The 15,502-nt window shown below is 42.7% G+C and overlaps 1 long non-coding RNA gene across 1 annotated transcript; it reads right to left on the reverse strand.

Annotated features, from left to right (window-relative positions):
- Window positions 1–2,026: 2,026 nt before the first annotated feature.
- LOC306993220 lies at window positions 2,027–4,438 on the reverse strand. Its single transcript, XR_013796418.1, has 3 exons — window positions 4,335–4,438; window positions 2,219–2,341; window positions 2,027–2,040 (listed from the first exon to the last, which is right to left on the reverse strand). It is a non-coding gene; the product is annotated as an uncharacterized lncRNA (long non-coding RNA).
- Window positions 4,439–15,502: the final 11,064 nt, after the last annotated feature.

Raw genomic sequence — 15,502 nt, forward strand, 5'->3', positions numbered from 1 at the left:
AGTAAAGTAACTTTTATCAGTGCTATCGTTATTCTGTATATTGTACGACATCACTAGCGTAAGGCAAAGTTTACATTGTAGGCTATATATCATTTTCTCCGTGAGCAGAGATCAGTTGATGTGACGGAGGTGCGAGGGAGAGGGAGAGGTAGAGGGAAAGGAAAAAATAAAAACAGAGACGCGAAAGGCGAAGCTTGAATTAACGGGTATGTCCCTCTTTGGCTAATGTACTTTCAAGATGGAGGGGCAACATGGCGACCGGCATTCGAACCCATAGACATGTATAAAGGCTAGATGGCTCAAGGCGGAGTCAGCTGTGTCGTCACTTTGGCGGCCATCTTAGGTCAGGAGACTGCGCTGCTAATCTGCTGTGGACGGAAGGTGAGTGACAAATGCTCGTAACTTGCTGAATTCTTGACGGATTTACAAACGGTTTGGTTTATTACAAACCTTATTAACGTGGCTATGATTTGTGCTGATGCCGATGTTTAAATTGTAGCTTCACGTTTTGAGAAACGCTTAACATTGCAGCATAGCTGTGTGTTTCATGGCATCCCTGACGTTTATAACACACCAAGCCGTTTGAAAATCGGTTGAAAATTGAGCAAAATATAGTTATTTCAGCACTACATGCACAATAGACTTTAATGTTATAACTGGACGAGCGGTCCTGTCCTAAGATGGCCGCCGTGTGACGTCGTCGGGTCCCATTGGCTCTCAGCGCCGGTAAGCCATCTAGCCTTTATACATGTCTATGTTCGAACCCCTCACCCGTGTGTATTTTCAATGGCACGAGAATACTTTATTACTTGAACGAAGTAAATATACATTAATGAGCACATATATTTTTGAAATAACTAAGTGTTTTTAGCTAAGAATAAACTAAAAAAGTTACACAGTGTAGCGTTAAAGCATATTAAAAACACCACACAGACATATAAACAACATTAAAAACTTGATTTTCACCACAGTTGGGACTTTAACAAAATTGATATAATTACTCTGTAGTTTATTTATTACAATATTTTGAAGAATTGATTACGCTAATTCGAGTGACTTGTGGCTACTATTTTAGACACTTCAAATATATGTTAGATATTTCTAATGAAAACCATCAATAAATCTGAAAGACCTGTATTTTAAACCTGTGAATGTAGGATATTTTTGTGAACAGAAGATATTTTTTTGCCAGTAATAAACTACATGTTACATGTTCACTACAGGTAAAAAATAAAAGGGATTTGAATAAATTTTCTCTGTCTGAAACTCATGTAGGGTAAAACTAGACCTGATGTTCCCTGATCCCGAGTCCAATGCACATGTACAAACAAACTTGTGCATTTATGACAGTGTTTTGCTAATCTTATGCTGTGAATCTGAATTAGGTTATGAATGTGTGAACTGCTGTTACCACAGAATACATAACATATTTAATTTAAAGTAAAATCATTACATGCCATTTTTCCGCAAGAAAAACAGTCCCTGACAGTGACAGTGAATGGCAAAAGAATGTTCTTATGTGCATCTGACGGTGCTCAAATTAAAACAGAGACTGGAACCGCTTCATGCGCTGTTATTTATTTATTTTTTAAAACAATACATGATATTTCCTCACACACATGCTACGTCTGCTTGTCTCCCAGCAAAGTAGCCGAGAGTCTGCTCACTGCAGAGCAAATGGGTGGAGCTTACGTCTAGTATAGTTATCTTTATAGTTATCCTTATCATTCTTAGTGGAAACAGACGTTAAGTCTATAGTAAAATCACAGAAATTGTCAAATACAATTAATTTAATTCATTCTTGGTAAACTGTCAACGAGATCTACACTCCATGTCCAAGGTTTTGTAGCTCCAACTTTAGTTTAGTTTTCTCTAATTTCAGATTTTGTATTAGTAAAATTAGCTTAGTCTTTTCCAGTGTCAGTACTTCATATTGTTTTTCCATTACATGATTTATGGTAATGCTGTTTGGAGGGACTTTGTGTTTCTCAGTGTCCGAGCCATTTGCCGCAGGTGTCACCTGGGTGCTTCCCAAATCATCTTAATTAGAAAATAAAAACATTAGGAACATTAGGGTGTGACACAAACACTGTTAGTTGTAAAATATTATCTGGCAGAATGCTGTTGCTACTGCATGTTGTTACTAACTACTCGGTTACTATCGTAACCTCAGTCCCCTGAGAGTAGGGAACGAGTATTGCGTAGTATTGAGACTCACCACAGCCTTCCTCATCCGCATCATTCGGACAGTCCTTGTCACCATCACACCTCCATGTCATAGGCAAACATATTTTGCGTTTATCACCACAGCTGAACTCAGTGGGTCTGCAGGTCCTGACCCCTGATCAAAGCAAAAACATACTGAGATTAGGCCTACTTTATTGACAGAGTTCTGAAAGGTCATGTTCAAGTTTCACCTTATATTGGCACATTTTCGAAGTTAAATACATAATTAATAAACATTTCATACACTTTCAATAGCATCTAATACAATACTATTTTGTATGTTTACATTCACAATGTGTTTATTAAAACCAAGTATAAATCTTAAGTGTTTAAGATTTAACAGGCTTTTGCCTGGGGAAAAGTCAGTGATACAACTGGGGCCACCTAGTGGAGGGGGACCTTAAACCCGTGTGTTGTGACTGTGAAACATACTCTTTGTGCTTTATTGGGGTCGCCGTGAAAACGGCGTTTGTTTGTAGAGAGAGTGTTTGTCCCCTGTTTGTTGCGCAGTGCAGCGGCCCTGTTTACAGTAAAATCTCCAGCCGCCTGAGCTGAACAGGGAGCTGTGAGAAGTGTTGTGGGTCTTTTTGAGGGTGGTCCGGCTAGCGCGAGACACGAGCCCTCTCTCTTTAACTTCGGTGGCCCAGCGTCTGGAGCGAAGCTGTGTCGCGGGCCCTGGAGCCGGGGCGGCGGGTAGTGCTTCGCTGGTCGCGACTGGTGGCGGGTATCAGCCGCAGGGCTGGGCTGAGAGACCTGCTTCGCTGGGTGAGGTGAGGGCGGGACGGACTTGGGTCTGCTTGAAGCAGAGCTGGAGCGGTTCGGCAGGAAGTGCCGCATAGCTTGGGACGACTTCTGCGCTTCGGTGTACCTCTCGGAGAAGCCCTTCACCGCGGGCCGTAGAGGCCGGAGCTGGATACAGGGGCATCGAGGAACATCGTTCTGTCCGCGTCCTTGATGTCGGTGAGGTTTAGCCAAAGGTGGCGCTCGAGCAGGACCAAGCTGGACATATTCCTCCCAATAGCCTGCGCTGTAGCCTTGGTAGCACGCCAGGCTAGGTCCATCGCGCTTCGGAGGTCTCGGAAGACCTCGGGGTCCGGGCCAGCCTCGTCCATCGACTGGAGGAGTTTGGCCTGGAAAACCTGCAGCACGGTCATCGTGTGCAGGGCCGAAGGCGGAGTAAGCGCGTCCGGCGAGGTCTGATGTGTTTCGGCATGGCTTGGATGGATGAACGGCTCTAGTTCGCCAGCTAGGCGCTGATCTCCCCCGAACAAAACCGGAGAGGGTGTTTGAGCAGGAGAAAGTGAGGCACGCGGGGATGTGGCCGGCGTGCGCTCACTAATCTCCATGCTCTCAGGAGGACGCCGTTGGCTGCAGCGCTGCTTCTTCCTCGGCCGAAGTAGAGCCGGGAAAGGCGGAGCGGGGGAAACAGTGCCGTGAGAGAGATAGCCGTGTCCGCAGCACAGAGATGGGCATACTCTGACAGACAGAGCAGCCGCCGGCAGAGAGTGCATTATCTGCGTGGTCGACTCCCGTGCCTTGTGTCCATCAGCCTCGTGCAGATTGCATCCGCACGTGACACAAGAGGAGCGAGGCATTTGAAACAACGCCACACACTTTTAAACAGAAAATGCAGAGAATTGAAAGGATATGCATTGACGGCGGATAGCCACAGGTGAACGGCGGCCGGAAAGACGACTTCTGGAGAGAAGGCGCAACCGTAGAGTGCTGCTCGCTCAGGCTGAAAGGGGCTTGTTCGACAGCGAATGCTTCAAGGTTTCAGAGACGTGAAATTGACGTTAAAATGGTTACAAAACGGCGTTTTTCAGGGACTAATATAGGCTTAGGCCACGCCCCCTTGGCGATGCTGACGTGAAATGGCGTGATGATAGCTCATTTGCGCACATGTCAGAGGCGCCCGCGCCATTGGATGTGCAGTTGCCACAGCACAGCCAATGAATGAGCCAGACACTCACTGTGCAGTTGCGTTTTACATTTTTAGCTTCAGTAAATCGAGGAAAAGGAGTTTCCCCACTGCGTATAGCTACGCAATACGAAGTGAACGTTTGAAAGGGAACTCGTGGTTGTAAGATTGTAAGCATGAGCTTTACCTTCATTTTGCATTGTTTGGTTCTTGCTTGTGACTGGCACAACTTCATCTTGAGAAACTAATGTTATCGAGAGAGAGAGAGAGAGAGAGAGAGAGAGAGAGAGAGAGAGAGAGAGAGAGAGAGAGAGAGAGAGAGAGAGAGAGAGAGAGAGAGAGGAGAATGTTACATATCTATCTATCTATCTGAAAACACATTTGTTAGATAAAGTCGCAATCACGAGAAATAGTCACAGTTACAAGAAATAGTCGAAGATGTGAGAAAATCACAGATGCGAGATATAAAGTTCCAAGTCTTGAGTAGTCTTGAGTTTTCTTCTGGGAACGCACACATCACAATAACCCTACTTTTAAAAAGATATGAAATGATCAAATACCAGTTACAGTAATCATGTTTACAGTGCCTCAGGAAATCTCTGGAGCAGATACTTGCAGGTTATGGTAAGAACCAGGGTGTTATATTTCTGTCACGCTCTGTAGACCAATCAAAACAGACTGGGGCTGGCTGACCAATCAGAGCAGACTGCACTTGTCAGAAGGCGGGTTTTAAAGGAATCGAAACTAAAACGGAGCATTCAGTCGGAGGGTGAAAACAGGTGCTGCAACAATGTAAATTCTTCGAAAAATAATGAGTGTTTTTTTACCATTAAAGGGATGATGAACTGAGAAATAAAATTTTCCTTGAGCTTTTGACATATAAAGAGGTCATCATACTATAAAAATATCCTATAAGTTTCAGAGCTGAAAACTTCCTTGTTAGTCCAATAAAAGCTTTTATTGACACCAGGCACAGCGAACGTCAGGTTTTTCAAAGTGGGGATCTATGACATCAAAGGGTATCAAACACCGCCTCCGCAGAAGAAGATTGACGCCTACTTCAACACCGCCTGTTTAGCCCCGCCCACCTATTCACGCATTACATGCCATAGCTAAATAACAGACCTACGAGGTGATAAATGCTAAACCGGATCGAGCAACCAAGCAATACACATGCCATCCATCCATCCATCTTCTTCCGCTTATCCGGGGCCGGGTCGCGGGGGCAGCAGTCTAAGCAGAGACACCCAGACTTCCCTCTCCCTAGACACTTCCTCCAGCTCTTCCGGGGGGACACCGAGGCGTTCCCAGGCCAGCCGGGAGACATAGTCTCTCCAACGTGTCCTAGGTCTTCCTCGGGGTCTCCTCCCGGTGGGACGCGCCCGGAACACCTTCCCAAGAAGGCGTTCAGGAGGCATCCGGAACAGATGCCCGAGCCACCTCAGCTGACCCCTCTCGATGTGGAGGAGCAGCGGCTCTACTCTGAGCTCCTCCCGAGTGACCGAGCTCCTCACCCGATCTCTAAGGGATCGCCCAGCCACTCTGCGGAGAAAGCTCATTTCGGCCGCCTGTATCTGGATCTTGTTCTTTCGGTCATGACCCAAAGCTCATGACCATAGGTGAGAGTAGGAACGTAGATTGACCGGTAAATCGAGAGCTTCGCCTTGCGGCTCAGCTCTTTCTTCACCACGACAGACCGGTACAACGACCGCATTACTGCAGCAGCTGCACCGATCCGTCTGTCAATCTCCCGTTCCATCCTTCCCTCACTCGTGAACAAGACCCCAAGATACTTGAACTCCTCCACTTGAGGCAGGAACTCTCCACCAACCTGAAGTGAGCAAGCCACCCTTTTCCGACTGAGGACCATGGCCTCGGATTTGGAGGTGCTGATTCTCATCCCAGCCGCTTCACACTCGGCTGCAAACCGTCCCAGTGCATGCTGAAGGTCCTGGTCTGAAGGGGCCAACACGACAACATCATCCGCAAAGAGCAGAGACGAAATCGTGTGGTCCCCGAACCTGACACCCTCCGGCCCCTGGCTGCGCCTAGAAATTCTGTCCATAAATATTATGAACAGAACCGGCGACAAAGGGCAGCCCTGCCGAAGTCCAACATGCACCGGGAACAAGTCTGACTTACTGCCGGCAATGCGGACCAAGCTCCTGCTCCGGTCGTATAGGGACCGGACAGCCCTTAGCAAACGACCCCGGACCCTATACTCCCGGAGCACCCTCCACAGGCCGCCTCGAGGGACACAGTCGAATGCCTTCTCCAAATCCACAAACACATGTGGATTGGTTGGGGAAACTCCCATGAACCCTCCAGCACCCTAGAGAGGGTATAGAGCTGGTCCAGTGTTCCACGGCCGGGACGAAAACCGCACTGTTCCTCCTGAATCCGAGGTTCTACTATCTACTATTCTACTATAGACTTTCCCGGGGAGGCTGAGAAATACATTAATACACATGCCGTTTATGAAAAATTGTGCAGTGCCTGGTTGTGGAAGAAGACAGTCGAGCTTCCTTCGGATTCCAATAGGAATGCGTGGTTAAACTTTATTAAATCAGTCACAATTTCCGACACAGGCTTTGCAAACAGACATTTTTACGACACCGATCTGCCGGAAACGCCACAAACATGTAAGTAACTAATGCCTGATCTAGTGATCAGTGATTTCTGATGTGTAATTATTCAAGTTCAGATAGATTATCTTTCTCTCAAAATCGTTTAATACTGTTTATGCATCAGTGACAAAACGATCAACTTCACATCGTTTCTCTTAGTAGGATGAAAATAATCTTATTTAAATTGTGATTAAATTGAGACCAAAGAACGCTCCTTTTCCAAATCGCCCAAGCTGTCAATCACACAGCGCGAGTTTATCTGGACACTTGCCAAAACTCATTATGAAATCAATGATGCTGTTACACTGCACAACGAAGCTCTTACTGTATTTACATCGTGTTTGTATTGTTATTTGATGAAAGCATTTGTGAGAGTGCAGAAATTGCGTTTGCAACGATGAGATCACTTAATTCACGCGATCAACAGTCAGACTGTCTGTCATCTGCTCAGTGCTCATCACTGCAACCTTTCATGTGATGGATAGATTTAAATATAATGCTTTAAACAATACTTTTCACAATTTGTTTATCTCGATAGCTGCAATAGTAAAAACTTAGTACAAGTTTTAGAGAGAGTTCCACATGTAATGCTAGCTATTTTATATGCAAACATGTCAGCCAATCACAGCAGTGTGCGTTTACACTGAAGTCCCCTTAAAAAGGAAAAATGCCTTTTATTACTAAATTGACCATTTTTGATGTGAAAATCATACTAACATTATAAGGGCACCTTGTTGAACAATGTTCTTAGGTGTATCTGACGGTGCTCAAATAAAAACAGAGACTGGAACTGTTCTCATGCGCTGTTATTTATTTATTTTTTTAAACAATATATGATATTTCCTCACACACATATACGTCTGCTTGTCCCCCTGCAAAGTAGCCGAGAGTCTGCTCACTGCAGAGCAAATTGGTGGAGCTTACGTCTAGTATAGTTATCTTTATTAGTTATCCTTATAGTTATCATTCTTAGTGTGTTAGGTCTATAGGAATGTCAGAAATTGTCAAATACAATTAATTGAAGAATTCATTCTTGGTAAACTGTCAACGAGATCTACACTCCATGTCCAAGGTTTTGTAGCTCCCACTTTAGCTTCGTTTTCTTTAATTTCAGATTTTGTATTTCCAAAATTAGCTTAGTCTTTTCCAGTGTCAGTACTTCATATTGTTTTTCCATTACATGATTTATGGTAATGCTGTTTGGAGGGACTTTGTGTTTCTCAGTGTCCGTGCCATTTGCCGCAGGTGTCACCTGGGTGCTTCCCAAATCATCTTAATTAGAAAATAAAAACATTAGCAACATTAGGGTGTGACACAAACACTGTTAGTTGTAAAAGATTCTCAGGCAGAATGCTCTTTCTACTCCATGTTAGTTACCTCATGGTTGTAAGATTGTAAGCATGAGCCTTACCTTCATTTTGCACTGTTTGGTTCTTGCTTGTGACTGGCACAACTTCATCTTGAGAAACTAATATCATCGAGAGAGAGAGAGAGAGAGAGAGAGAGAGAGAGAGAGAGAGAGAGAGAGAGAGAGAGAGAGAGAGAGAGAGAGAGAGAGAGAGAGAGACGTTACAGCAACTCTGTTATCGTGGTCCAAGCCTTGAATGTTTAATTATTTGCATTGTAATTATTATATTTATTCATTAAAACTGATTTGGCTGCACTGGACTCCTCGAATATACAAATGCTTTCAGCAAACACTTAAAATAATGAAAGATGGTTCACTTAACTGAATTTCAGCTCTGATAGCGCACTGCAGGACCAGCTTACAAAGAACACTTTAGATCTGTCTGGGTTTGTTTGCATACATAGTGTGGCAACAGAAAAAGACTCACCACAGCCTTCCTCATCCGCACCGTTCGGACAGTCCGTGGTACCATCACACCTCCATGTCATAGGCATACATATTTTGTGTTTATCACCACAGCCGAACTCAGTGGGTTTGCAGGTCCTGACCCCTGATCAAAGCAAAAACATACTGAGATTCGTGACAAGTTAAATAATTAATAAACATTTCATAAACTTTCAATAGCATCTAATACAATACTATTTTGTATGTTTACATTCACAATGTATTTATTGAAACCAAGTATAAATCTTAAGTGTTTTAAGTATTTTTTACATTGATTCCAAAATATCATATACATCTATTTATGACAGATTTGATTATCTGATGCACAGGTTAAAGGCAGGTGCACAGACCAAACATGTAATATATATATATATATATTTAATTGTCAGATTCTCAACAACCCTCTCAGGGTATTTGTATTTGGCAGACACTTTTATTCAATGAAAAGTATGCTACATTGAAGGCATACCTTTTTATCAGTTCACAGAATTTTGCATTTGGAATGACAACAACATTTTAATGTCCAAAGTTAGGTTGGCACCTGTTGTATCTTGTTAGTTTTCTTATCTGTTAGTTTTCTTCTGCTCTTGAGTCTATGTCAGCCAGGCACATGCACACACGACATCAAAAGGGGCTTGAAATTATTTTTTATTTTTTATTTTATAAATGAGTATATCTATATATTAAAGCATGAAGCCATGTTTTACAGTGGATTTAGGACAGCTAGGGGCGTTGTTAGGCACGACTCGGAGCGACAATATGACAATTTAATCCTTGTAAATGCATATTTTTTCCCGTTTATTATCATGTAATAACATCTTCAAGTTATAACCAAGTTTGCCCTTATTAACCATTGGATGCAAGATCCACACAATCTGTAGGCCTATCTACAATGTACATACAGTGCTATGCATAAGTTTAGACACCCATGCTAAAGTTGCCTAAAAAGATGAATAAAAAAAAGAGTTAATGCCTTAACTAAAAAAATGAGGAAAAATCCAACCTTTAAGGAATTTTCTTTGTGAATGAATAATATATCGTAAATAAATTAAATGTTCTTCCTTAAAATACAGGGTGCAGAAGTCAGGACACCCCTATGTTAAATTCCCAGAGGCAGGCAGATTTTTATTTTCAAAGGCCAGCTATTTCATGGATCCAGGATACTATGCATCCTGATAAAGTTCCCTTGGCCTTTGGAATTAAAATAGGCCCACATCACATACCCTTCACCAAACCTAGAGATGGCATGATTTTATTTCAGTTCGCCTAATAGCTGGTTTGATTTGCATTGAGAGATGATCTTATGGAAAGTACCCCATACCAATCTCTAGGTATTGCCCACAAGTAAGGAACACGTCTAAATGCGTCTATGAATAAGATAAATAAACGTATTAAAGATAATTTATGATGATTAAAGACTAAGGAAAACAAAAGCTGTTGTTTACTCACTTGTTTGAACAGGACAGAACAAAGTAACTGCCAGTATGAACATGAATGAGATCCCCATATTCTGATTAAGCAGGAGGACTTCTACTCACGAGTCTGACACTGCTGGTAAATACACGAACGCTATCAATTTGTCTAATTTAAGGCTCCACCCGCCCACCTAAAAAAAAAGTGCAATATTGCGCAATAGGAGAGAGGAGATGGAAAAAAACAGCACTGATTAGTCTATAATGTGCTAATATGATAAGTATAATCGAAAGCGAGATAAACAAATTTCACATTCATTTAAGAGTTCAATCTTAATCTGTGCATCAGGTCTAACACTGTAAAAACAAACAAAAAAACCACACCATTTAATTTAGTTCATTCAAAATAATTTAGTTTAGTTGGGTCAACACAATTCAGTTGCTTTAGGTCAAATTAATTTGTGAAGTGAAAAAAGCATTTTCTTAGTTACCGGTATATGCTATTTACACTTCAGTGAAAATCTTATGTTGTACCAACATAACTTTGTTTATTAATTTACAGAGATTTAATTAAATTCCTTAAGTTGAAATCCTGAAATCTTTTAAATGTGAAAGTAAGAAATTGATCGATGAAAATAACTCAATTATAGTTACATGTTTACCAATTAAAAGCCAATTGTGTGGTGTGGCTTTTGTGTCCATGGTTAATTGCTAGTCTGATTTATAAACATGCAGTTTATAGGAGACGTTTACTAGCCTGTCTTTAATTAACATTAACATTCATTTGTGTGCAGCCTGTATTACAATAACTGTCCTGGTCGAAGTGTAGCCTTAATGCAATTGGCCAAATTGGTGTTGTTTTGAGCAAATGAATTGGATTCACGCTGAAAAACAAGCATTCTTGCGCGAAAATGTCTCCACTGCCTCTTTTACAAAACAAAATGCTCCGAACAAACATAACCATTTAACATATAATCCATTTGTCCTTTCCCTTTCCTGAAAAATGGAAGCAGCCACAGCCATATCACCCTGTAACCTTAGACTGGTTGAGATGTTAAACCGAGGTCCTGACTCTCGGTGTTCATTAAAAGTCCCATGGCACTTCTCGTAAAGAATAGGTTCATTCTTGTGTTACGCAGCACGCTTAAGTGGTTTGTTACGCAGCACGTGTCAAGCAGGTTTGGTTGAGCTTCTGTTTATGTTCTCTGATCAATGCTATATGTGAATAAAATCCTAAATTAAATTTGTTCATCATAAAGAAATCAAGTCTCTTCTGAAAATGTATCTCTTTATAAACTTTTTGAAGCGTAAAAGTGGGCGTTGCGTAGCTTGAGGGACAGAAATCGCTCAGATTTAATAAAAAAAAGATCTTTATTTGTGCTCCGAAGATGAACGAAAGTTTTACGGGTTTGGAACGACATAAGGGTGAGTAATTAATGACAGAATCTTCATTTTTGGGTGAACTCTCTCTTTACGTTTTATATATATTATGTGGATTGAACACAATGAAATCAAGCTGACACAAAATGTTTAAAAAAATCAGGTTACTTTAGCTCATTTTAATTAACTAAACCAAATAAGAGGTAAAAATACTTTGACTGCATGCATATTATAGTCTTTTAACTCAAGAATAAGAAAAAAAAACTATAAATTTAGCTTTTTAGGAATTTCCAGTGCTCCAAAGTTAGGCAATGTTAGGATATTTACAAACGTCACTAAACCAACAGTTCAGTGTTTGACTTTCTGGAGAAATGCCCTATGATCCTTCATAAGTAAATGGACAAAAAAAAAAAAAAATACAGAAAAACGGTTGCGGCCAGTGGGGTCAAAAAATAATGTAGCAACACAGAGACGAATCAACACGAATCACATGGTGTGATCACATGGTGTGTAAAGTCTTGTAATCCAAAGACTTATATAACGTTAAGAGCACTAGCAGCCTGTATATCACCAATAAAACTAATTCTAATTCTTTGAATCATGAAGTACGCCTTTCACCTTGAATAGTGATGAAGAATTTATTGAGTCTACAAGCAGAAATAAAACAATTGAAAATCCAAAGCTATCTCATAATGACCAAATCTTATGTATTTTACGAGGTGGCATACAAATTCATACGACGTCCCTCGCCCGATGTCTAAATCCCAGTGATGGTAGGTTTAGGGGCGTTAAATACGTAAAAATTGCTGTGAGATCAAGTTGGAAAACCAGTTCCGCCTATTATTTATTACCCAATGGATTAGTACTCAGTTTTCGGTCATGTCACTGTCGCAGAGACCTGGAGGGCAAAACATCCATAGAACTGCAGCACATGATCACAGGCCTGTGAATCGTCCATCGGTTTCAGCCTTGAACATAGTCATGTGAAAAAGAAAGGACAACCTATTGAATTCTATGGTTTTATGCATCAGGACATACAAATCATCTGGTCCTAGCAGGTCTTAAAATCAGGTAAATACAACATTAGGGGGCTTTCACACTTAGGCTGAATACCAATTCTCTGTCTTACCCCTTCCCCTTACCTTTGCACGTTCAGGTGAGAGTAAGGGCTATCCCAATTCTCATTTTGATCTAGGGGTAGGGCTAAGGGGAAGGGGTATACCTTAATATGTTAGCCTGGTTCCGCCCTCCTACGTACTTCCGCTCAATTTTCATTTTCCTTCAGAACTACGTCTGGGATTGTGGTATATTCTTGGGTTTTCTCCAGTCAATTTTTTACCGGTCCAACCAGCGAACAGAGGGAGTGGCTGAGAACGATGACGTTGAAAGTGTTGATGATTTACCTTGGATATGAGCGAGAGTGAGCCTGCAGTGTATTTGCGCATTGCGCCTGGAATCAGGGCAACAAATTTGAAAATCCACTGTCTCCTCAAAAGAATCCGTTTGCAAGCAGCTAAAGGCAACCTTATGCGACACACGCACAGTAAACATGTGTTGTTAACTCAACTGCGCATAATAGCACCAAATTAATAAAAAACACAATATTGACTTGCGTTCTGTTTCTATCATGCGCCGTGCGGGTTTGCGATGACGTAATATGCACGCAAACGCAACAGGGTTCGATAGAATCATAGGCAGTAAAAGAAATGGACACAGCGACCCCTTAAGATTTCAACGGAGAAATCTCACTTCCTGATGGCTGAGCGTACTGCGCAGGCTCAAACTGAGCTGGACGACATATAGATGAGATGTGAGCAACCTATCTGACAGCTGTAGGTCTTCTAGTAGCTGTACCGAGAGAAATCTGAATCATTCCCTTCCGAATCTCGCAGAGACAGAGCGTGAGTATTAGCTGTCCATGAGCTAGCAGCAGGAGCAACTTTATCAGTCTCTATGGGCTTCTCCCTTGACTTTATGCCTCCACGTCCCCCCGATTACCTGCGAGCTTCTCCGCCTGTCTATACGGTAATTTTTTGACTGCGACAGAGAGTCGAGTGGTTATGATGCAATCGTTAGCCTATTGTTACAAAAACTGCTTCTACGGGGCCATAACATAAGATACAAGGTAATGGAACCTTTTATACATTGTCATTTTCTTTAGAAATAAATAATGGACAAATGGGAGTCTTTAAACGCCTCAGATGTAAAGTTATTCGCTGTCAAAGTGACGCCAAAATGAATGTCAAAGGAAGTCAATGGAATGCTAACAGCAGGTGATGGCTTGCTAAGCCAATGGCTGCCCCTATGGAAGGTACGCTTTCCGGGTGCTGGATTACCCCCTTGGATAGAATCAAGTTGAGTGTGAAACCAGACCAACGTCGCTGGGAAAAATCGAGCTCGGGCCGCAGCAAACATGCCCAGTGTGAAAGCCCCCTCAGATGAACAATGTTTTTACAAAAACTAGGCCAAAATGGAGAAGCCATGTGTATAGTATCCAAGTACACTTATAATTAAGAGTATAATGGCGCTTTTCCACTGCATGGTACGGCTCGGTTCGGCTCGGTACGGTTCGACTCGGCGCGGAACGGTTCGGCTCGCTTCGCTTTTCCACTGCGTGGTACGACTCGACTCGGTACGGCACGGTTCGCTTTAGCTCGGTTGCTTTTCCACTGCAGTTAGTACCGCTTTAAAGTGGGTGGGACTGATCGTTATTGTAGGTCCGGTGGTAGCCGTGTGCGGCTAAGAGCTGTGCTACTTCCGCTCCTCGGCAACCAACGAGAGGAACGTCTGCACCTCGTCCACTGACCACGATTCAGCCATTTCTTGTTTGATTTTTTTTAACTTTTTTTGTCAAGTAAAAACTCTAAAAACAGGTGCTACCGCGTTTGCTGTTGTCTGGCTATTTAAATATAGCGGGTTTAGTGTCTCGTGTAGCAAATACAATGACGCTGAAGTGACGATTCTGTCTGACCAATCAGTGATCTGCAGTGTTTTCACGTCACATTTAGTATCGGTACGGTACGCTTGGAACCTCAACAGAGGTGGTACCATTTAAAGCGAGCCGAAGCGAGCCGTACCGTACCGTACCGTACCATGCAGTGGAAATGCGCCATAAGTGAGCCGTACCGAACCGAGCCGTACCGTACCATGCAGTGGAAAAGCGCCAAAGCGTGCCGTGCCGTACCGAACCGTACCATGCAGTGGAAAAGCGCCATAAGTAACAGTCAGCGCTGCTAATCAAACGCCTTTGATTAACTGATCATCAGAAAGTGTGATCGCCGCTATAAAAGCAGAAGTTTTGGCAGTTTGCTGGTCTGGAGCATTCAAGTGTGTTAAAACCAACGCATTCTCATCCTAGGGCGTCATATACTGACACTTTTGACATTTCGTCTACATCCAACGCACATGGCACCCTTTAGCGTCAAGGGTGCCATGCACAGAGCTTTGTTCGGTTATGGTTAGGTTTAGGTCTGGGCTGGGTTAGGGTTAGACCGCTAGGAGGCGCCTTCTGGCCAATATCTATCTGCGTCTCATATTGACGCTAAAGGGTGCCATGTGCGTTGGATGTAGACGAAATGTCAAAAGCGTCAGTATATGCCGCCTTGGGATGAGATCATACAAAGAAAACACAATGCCAAGAAGGAAAGACATCAGCAATGATCTTAGAGAAGCAATTGTTGCTGCCCATCAATCTGGGAAGGGTTATACGGCCATTTCCAAACAATTGAAGTCACAAGATCATTCACAAGTGGAAAACATTCAAGACAGTTGCCAAACTTTCCAGGAGTGGAGGTCCCATCAAATTTAGTTAAAGTTACAGTTATGGGTTTGTGGCGAGCAGGACGAGGTCGATGGGCGCGAGAGGATGGCGCAAGGCCGGTGGCGTGATTACTGATGAGTGACACCTGCGCGACGCACCGGTCTCGTATCTCTCACGGAGGAGCGGAAGCATAAAAGGAGGAGCGACGACCGTGGAGATTGAGAGAGGAACAGGCCTGAACTTGTGTTTTGTTTCAGCAGTCGTCCGCGAGGGGCTGCTGGCTTATACTTTCATTTTTTTATGTGTTTATTTATTAAAATCTGT

Source organism: Phoxinus phoxinus (assembly GCF_949152265.1).
Source record: "Phoxinus phoxinus genome assembly, chromosome: 1".
Taxonomy (NCBI): domain Eukaryota; kingdom Metazoa; phylum Chordata; class Actinopteri; order Cypriniformes; family Leuciscidae; genus Phoxinus; species Phoxinus phoxinus.